The following is a 7651-nucleotide window of genomic DNA, read 5'->3' as shown; positions in this document are numbered from 1 at the left end:
ATATTTTTATATTATGTAATTGAAGAACCATCAACATCAAATCAAATTAATAATATATTGAACAATTATTATAAAAGTAAAGTTGAATAAATCGGACTCTGCAGCTCCATGAATAACGGGTTAACGGAAATACTCCAAACGTTGCTAGAAATCTACGTTTTGTACCTAATACTTGCAAAATTTGGTTGACCTATGTGAATGCGTACTCAAGTTATCGTGTTTACATACACACATAATTCCATTTTCGGACTCGAGGACTAAAACGCCGAGATTCATCAAACTCGCGACACTGATTTTTTTTGCAGGATTCCAATACTTTCCATATAAAACAAAAAAGTCAGGGAGGTCTTAAACGTCCAGAATAGATTCATCAAAATATTGACATCGAATCTTTGGAAGATTACAAGACTTTCCCTATACTTTGTATACGAGAAAGTAAAAAAGCTGTAAATTCACTTGTGATTGGGTCGATCAAAGTACATACAGAGGTGGGGGGCAGCAGTGCCCTATGAGATCAAACCCACTAATCTTACACCACGAAAGTGCATGGCGCGCAGGTGGGACTTCTTGGCAAGGTGATCGCTTTTCTAGCACGATGCGGATATGGAGGGGCACCAACTCTAACAAAGGTAGGAAATGTTGATCAGACATTCCAAAATGAACATTAGTAACAGAGTTCAGACAGTAGGCACGTGATTTGAGATAAATTAAATCGAGGTTTCATTTATGGTTAGGGTGGCTACTGGAGAGGAAATACGTAACATTCTGCAGTTAATGAAGCTCGCCTAACATGTCCACTATTAAAAAATGGGCAGTGTTGAGTTTTGATTTTGTTAAGTTTTATTTCATTGTATGGAGATTTATTTGCTTTTAATTAATATCAATAATAAAAAAAAGAATCACATCCACATCAGTGTATACATCACTTTCTTTTGTACGTGAAACATGACCCTTTCATAACATGGGTAGTAGTGCATCATCATCAAAACGTCTCCGAGTTGTTAGTAAAAGGTGTTTTGCTCATACAGCTAATAATTCTGGAAATGCGACGGTGAGTCCCCAGTGTTTCAATATTCCAATAAATGTTGGCGCAGTGATAGCACTGCTGCCTCGCAGTAAGGAGACCTGGGTCCTCCCTGTGTGGAGTTTGCATGTTCTCCCCATGTCTGCATGGGTTTCCTCCGTGTGCTCCGGTTTCCTCCCACAGACCAAAGACATGCAGGTTAGGTGCATTGGCGATCCTAAAAAATTGTCCCTAGTGTGTGCCCTGTGGTGGGCTGGCGCCCTGCCCGGGATTTGTTCCTGCCTTGCGCCCTTTGCTGGCTGGGATTGGCTCCAGCAGACCCTGTGTTAGGATATAACGAGTTGGACAATGACTGATGACTGCCTGTTTATTGATATGTTTAGTTTACTTGAAAGGTTGCATTGTGAAATCCAGCTGAACTAATGAACTGAAACTAAGTAACTAATCATCCCCAGATTCAAACCAAAGCTAGCAGACCGAGAGTGTGCTAACATCTTACCTGTTTGGTGTCAGAAGTAGAGTGAGTGGCCAAGGCTCATCTGGTCAGAGGAAGAGAAGCCACTCTGGTTCATGTAAGAGGAAATTGAGGCAGCAATTGGGATTCCTGGTGTAGACAAGTGGCTTAGCCATCCCATGGGTTATCAGGTGAGCCTTTATTGTACCATGTCAGCCCAGAGATGTTTATGAGTTTTTCATTATTACTATTAATAATAATAATACATTATATTTACTAGGGATGCACCGATACCACTTTTTTGGAAAACGAGTACAAGTACGAGTACTTGCATTTCAGTACTCGCCGATACCGAGTACTTAATAAAAACATGATTAGGTATACCCCATGTCTGGAGCATTTCCTCAAACACATGCGCTATAGCCTGGCTGGTGTGCGAGCTGCGGAATTGTTTCGCATGTAATATGGCTCGTTGCGGCGTGAAACTCTCGTCTATCCACTGGGAGGTTAGGCTTATTAGTGACACGGGGCTAACACTGCTTGTCCAAATATCCGTGGTGAAACTAAACGCAGAGGAGGCTTGCAGTAGGCTGTGGATATGTTTTTTCACGGAGTCGTGTAGTTTAGGCAGCTCCGTGTCAGTCATGTAGCGGCGGCTTGGGACATCATATCTGGGCTCCAGAACATGGAGGAGATGCAGGAATCCCACATTTTCTACCTCCGAGAGTGGCTGGTCACTCAATGCAATGTACTCGATAATTGCCTGTGTTATTTTCACAGCACGTGGATTGTCTCTGGACATTTTCTCTCGTCTTGCAAGAGTTTGCTGCAGTGTGGGTTGTGTTGGTCTAGAAGCGTGGGTAAACTCTTTGTACTCGTTGTCGTGTTGGGATTTTAGGTGCTTCATTAAATTACTTGTGTTAAATGCGCTACCTTTTGAGCCTCCTCTGGACAATTTCGCTGAGCACAATTTGCAGTCCGCCTTTGTTTTGTCGTCTTCATTCACTTTGAAATAGTTCCACACGGCTGACATGTCTCGCCTCGCCTTCTCCCCGCTCTGAGCTGCAGCCGGGGCCTGGGGGCGGGCACTCGGCGCCTGTGATTAACCCCTTACACGCCGCTCAAACATAGACATTTCTCAGACCATGGTATCGGTCCCCGGTATCGGGGGACTTTAAACGAGTACGAGTACTTTAGAAAATGTGGTATCGAGGCCGATACCAGTATCGGTGCATCCCTAATATTTACATAGCACCTTTCCCATGTTTCTGATTCTCCTTCATTGTAGCCCACCCTTTTATTCTTACCTCGGCTTCCAGATCACCCCCACACAATATTGTCACCCTATCCCTGGAGTCCCCAAACAATGTCCAGGAAGGCCACCAAGACTGCTGGATTTTTCTTAATTCTTAACTCTTTGAGGGCTGAATATTTTTTTTTCCAGAAAACTCACAAAGCAATGGTTTCACGCATAAACCAACATAAAATGTCTGTTGCTGCGTGCTGTGGCTACGTTTGGCACCTGTGACAGCAGTGGCTGTGCAGGGGTAGCTCGATGGGCAGCAGGAATGTGTGGTGTGGTGGGAAGGCTGTTTTTGCCTGGCAGTCTCTGTGCAACACAATCTGGTTTGTACCTGTTGTCATCATAAGTGGTGGTCCACCCAGGTGAATGTTGCTGTAGGCGAATTAGCTACACCAAAGTGTTCAGTGCCATGATCAGCTGATGCTGGTGCTTCACTTTTGTTTTCGATCTCCATCTCCAGATCACTTGCATCAAAATCAGAATCCGACAGGTCAGAGTCTGATTCAGTGATAATACGCAAAATGTCTTCCACGGAGTATTTTGCTTAGCGCATTCACTTTAATCTCGCCAGATGTTTGCTCCTTGCTACTTACGTACGCACAGGGAATCGAGGTGAAATCATCCATCCATTTTCCAACCTGCTGAATCCGAACACAGTGTCACGGGGGTCTGCTGGAGCCAATCCAAGCCAACACAGGGCACAAGACAGGAACCAATCCCGGGCAGGGTGCCAACCCACCGCAGGACACACACAAACACACCAAGCACACACTAGGGCCAATTTAGAATCGCCAATCCACCTAACCTGCATGTCTTTGGACTGTGGGAGGAAACCCACGCAGACAGGGGAGACCCGGGAAGCGAACCTGGGTCTCCTAACTGCGAGGCAGCAGTGCTACCACTGCGCCACCATGCCGCCGAGGTGAAATCAACAAAGCTAAATTTCCCCCTATCAAAGAGAGTCAAATTAAAACGTAACGGTGAGTTTTGCTGCAGTTTACAGAAGATTACCGTCCTCTACCCCTGAGTTTCGACAAAAGTCAACATCTGCCCTGATAGAGTTAAATTAGTTTTGTTTCTGCTCTCATTCTGTCTTATTAGAAATTCCTACAGGTCCTATATATTTTTTATTTCCCTCATAAACTCAACACAATGTTTAGTTTGTATAGCGGGCTAATTTCCCGCTCGTTCTTCGGTTTTTATCTGCAATATTGAAGGCGATAAATACGTTAGAAAATGGGGGCATGAATTTTCTACTGTTGAATTCACTTACCAGTCATTTACTCTTCTGTTGCTTACTTGCCATTTACACCTCATTTTTAAATGCTAGCGGCCTAATGACAATGGAAGTTAATGATGTTAACAAGCAAATAAACTAAAATGTTGGAAAAGGGCTGAAACTGCAAGTGGCAGCTACAATAAGCAGCTCTTTGAATTAAAGCCAGCACTGTTAATGAATTCCATGATTACCGTCAGAAAGTGGAGTTAGGCTACTAAGGAAACAACAAGAGGCATTACGTTTATTTGCTTAGCAGACATTTTTATCCAAAGCGACTTACAAAAGAGGTCAGTATAATTGAGTGCACATCAGTCTAGGGGACTGTTTGGGAACAAGTGTGACAGTACAAGGCTACAAAATTGATTGCCACAAGTGAAGATCTCAAACAAAATGCCAGTGAGTTGCACACCCTAGGTGTCAAAAACCTAAAATTTTGCAGATCAAGAGAGTCATCAAACAATTCTTAAACACACAGAGGCAGTCAGAGTTTTTAAATGGAGGTAGGCAGCTTGTTCCACTGGTTAGGAGCTACACATGAAAAACCCCTAGATTGAGATTTGATACTACCATGCAAAGTTGGCATTACCAGATGCCATTCATCAGCAAAATTTAGTGGTCAAAAAGGACCATGGGACTTCACAAAAGTCTCCATACATATAGGTGATGACCATTGACTACTCAGTAGGCAAGTATCAATGATTTGAAATTAATACATGCAGATAAGGGAGCCAATGTAGTGATCTGAAGAGAGAAGTGAAATGTACCCGCCTTGATAGGTTGAACACCAAACATGCTGCTGCATTATCAATCATCTGCAGCAGCCTGGTGACACATGCCAGTACACCTGCCAGCAGAGTCCAAACATGACGAGACCAAAGCCTGGACTAGAGGTTGTGCTGCATACTCCATCAGATATGGCTTGATCTTGTTGATATTGTATACAGTGAATCTGCGAGACTGAGAGACGGGTGCAATGTGGCCATTAAGGACAGCTGGTCATCATTCTCAACTCCAAGGTTGCGTACCACCTTGGCGGGTGTTAGTGCTAATAAGTCAAGCAGAATAGACAGAAGAGCCGTGATATCAAGATGGTCTGTCTTTTCAAGGTTGAGCTGGAGGTTTTGCTCATCCAAGATGAGATATCGGTGATAGATACTGAGATTCTAGTTGACAGTGTGTGGTCCTCTGGAGTGAATAACATGTACAGCTGCTTAACACTGGCATACCACTGAATAAAGAAACCATGGGAGTAAACCATAAGGTCTGTGTACCATTCCGGTCACCACAGTACAACAAAAACATAGCAGTACTTGAGGCTGTGCAAAGGAGAGCCACCAAAAACATCTCAGGACTTAAGGGCATGTCATAGTCTGACAAAGAATTAAACCTGTTCAGCTTTGAGCAGAGAAGACTACTTGGGGACCAAATCCAGTTCTTCAAAGTTCTCAAAGGCATTGATAAACTAGATCCAGCAGAATTCTTTCAAGTTAACAGTGAATCACGAATTTGAGAACACCAGTGGAAATTAAGGGGAAGTGCATTTAGATGTGAAGCCAAGAAAGCAATTCTTTATGTAAAGAGTTGTAGGAGTCTGGAATAAACTACCGAGTCATGGAGTTGAAGCAGACACCTTAGAACCTTTAAAAAGTATCTGGATGAGATTTTGGGACAGTTTAGCTATTAGTTAAACAAATAAGCTTGACGGACTGAATAGTCTTCTCTCATTTGTCATATTTCTTATGTTCCTTCCATATTTCGAAGACAAATTTTATTATCATATGAAGAAGTGGGTAAGGCGCTAGACATTGCTGGTTCACTTAACCTACTCCAATGTCAAAAAAAAAAAAACAAAAGGTGATGTGTTGGAAGAAGGCCAAATGGTCACGCATTAACTGGACCAGAGCATCTCCAAAATGGCAGGTCTTGTGAGGTGTTCCCGATATGCAGTGGTTAGTATCTACAGAAAGTGTTCCTGGTAGGGACAAGTGAACCAGCGACAGGGTCATGGGTGCTCAAAGTCTCATTAATGCATGTATGGAGTGAAAGCTAGCTTGTCAGGTCTGATCTCACAGAAGAGCTACTGTACAACAAATTGCTGAAAACCTTGATGCTAGCCATGAGAGAAAGGTGTCAGAACACACAGTGCATCACCGTTAACTGAATATGGGGCTGAATAGTTGTGGACTGACTTGACAGTGTGCCGATACTGAGAGCATCTAAAATGGTCAGATGGACGTCATCACTGGACCATGGAGTAATTGAAGAAGGTGGCCTGGTATGATGAATGACATTTTCTTTGAGATCATATGACCAGCGGGATGTGTGTGTATGTGTGTGCATCATTTACCTCAGTAAGTGATGGCAGCAGGATGCACATTCTGCCAGGAAAACTTGGGTCCTGGCATTCATTTGGATGTTACTTTGACAAGTACCTCCTAACTGGTTTGAGAAACATGACCAAAAGTTCAAGGTGTTGATTTGGCCTCCAAACTCCCCAGATTTCAATCGGATTGCGCGTGTGTGGGATATGCTGGAAAAACAAGTCCAATCAATGGAGGCCCCACCTCTGAACTTGGGATTTTAAGGATCTTCTGCAAACATCTTACCAGATACCACTGGACACCTTTGCAAATCTTATGGAGTCCATGCCTTGACGTGTCAAAGAGGTTTTGGCAGTGGGGCTGGGGGCAACTAAATATTAGGCAGGTGGTCCTAATGTTGTGGCTGACTTGTGTGCATATATATATATATATATATATATATATATATATATATATATATATATATATATATATATATACACACACACATACAGTGGGTACGGAAGGTATTCAGACCCCCTTCAATTTTTCACTTTGTTATATTGCAGCCATTTGCTAAAATCATTTAAATTAATTTTTTTCCTCATTAATGTACACACAGCACCCCATACTGACAGACAAAAAAAAGAATTTTTGAAATTGTTGCAGATTTATTAAAAAAGAAAAACTGAAATATCACATGGTCCCAAGTATTCAGACCCTTTGCTCAGTATTTAGTAGAAGCACCCTTTTGAGCGAATACAGCCATGAGTCTTCTTGGGAAAGATGCAACAAGTTTTTCACACCTGGATTTGGGGATCCTCTGCCATTCCTTCTTGCAGATCCTCTCCAGTTCTGTCAGGTTGGATGGTAAACGTTGGTGGACAGCCATTTTTAGGTCTCTCCAGAGATGCTCAATTGGGTTTAAGTCAGGGCTCTGGCTGGGCCATTCAAGAACAGTCACAGAGTTGTTGTGAAGCCACTCCTTCGTTATTTTAGCTGTGTGCTTAGGGTCATTGTCTTGTTGGAAGGTAAACCTTCGGCCCAGTCTGAGGTCCTTAGCACTCTGGAGAAGGTTTTTGTCCAGGATATCCCTATACTTGGCCGCATTCATCTTTCCCTCGATTGCAACCAGTCGTCCTGTCCCTGCAGCTGAAAAACACCCCCACAGTATGATGCTGCCACCGCCATGCTTCACTGTGGGGACTGTATTGGACAAGTGATGAGCAGTGCCTGGTTGTCTCCACACATACCGCTTAGAATTAAGGCCAAAAAGTTCTATCTTGGTCTC

This window comes from Erpetoichthys calabaricus, chromosome 16 (assembly GCF_900747795.2).
Source record: "Erpetoichthys calabaricus chromosome 16, fErpCal1.3, whole genome shotgun sequence".
Taxonomy (NCBI): Eukaryota; Metazoa; Chordata; class Cladistia; order Polypteriformes; family Polypteridae; genus Erpetoichthys; species Erpetoichthys calabaricus.
This window is presented reverse-complemented; position numbering follows the sequence as displayed.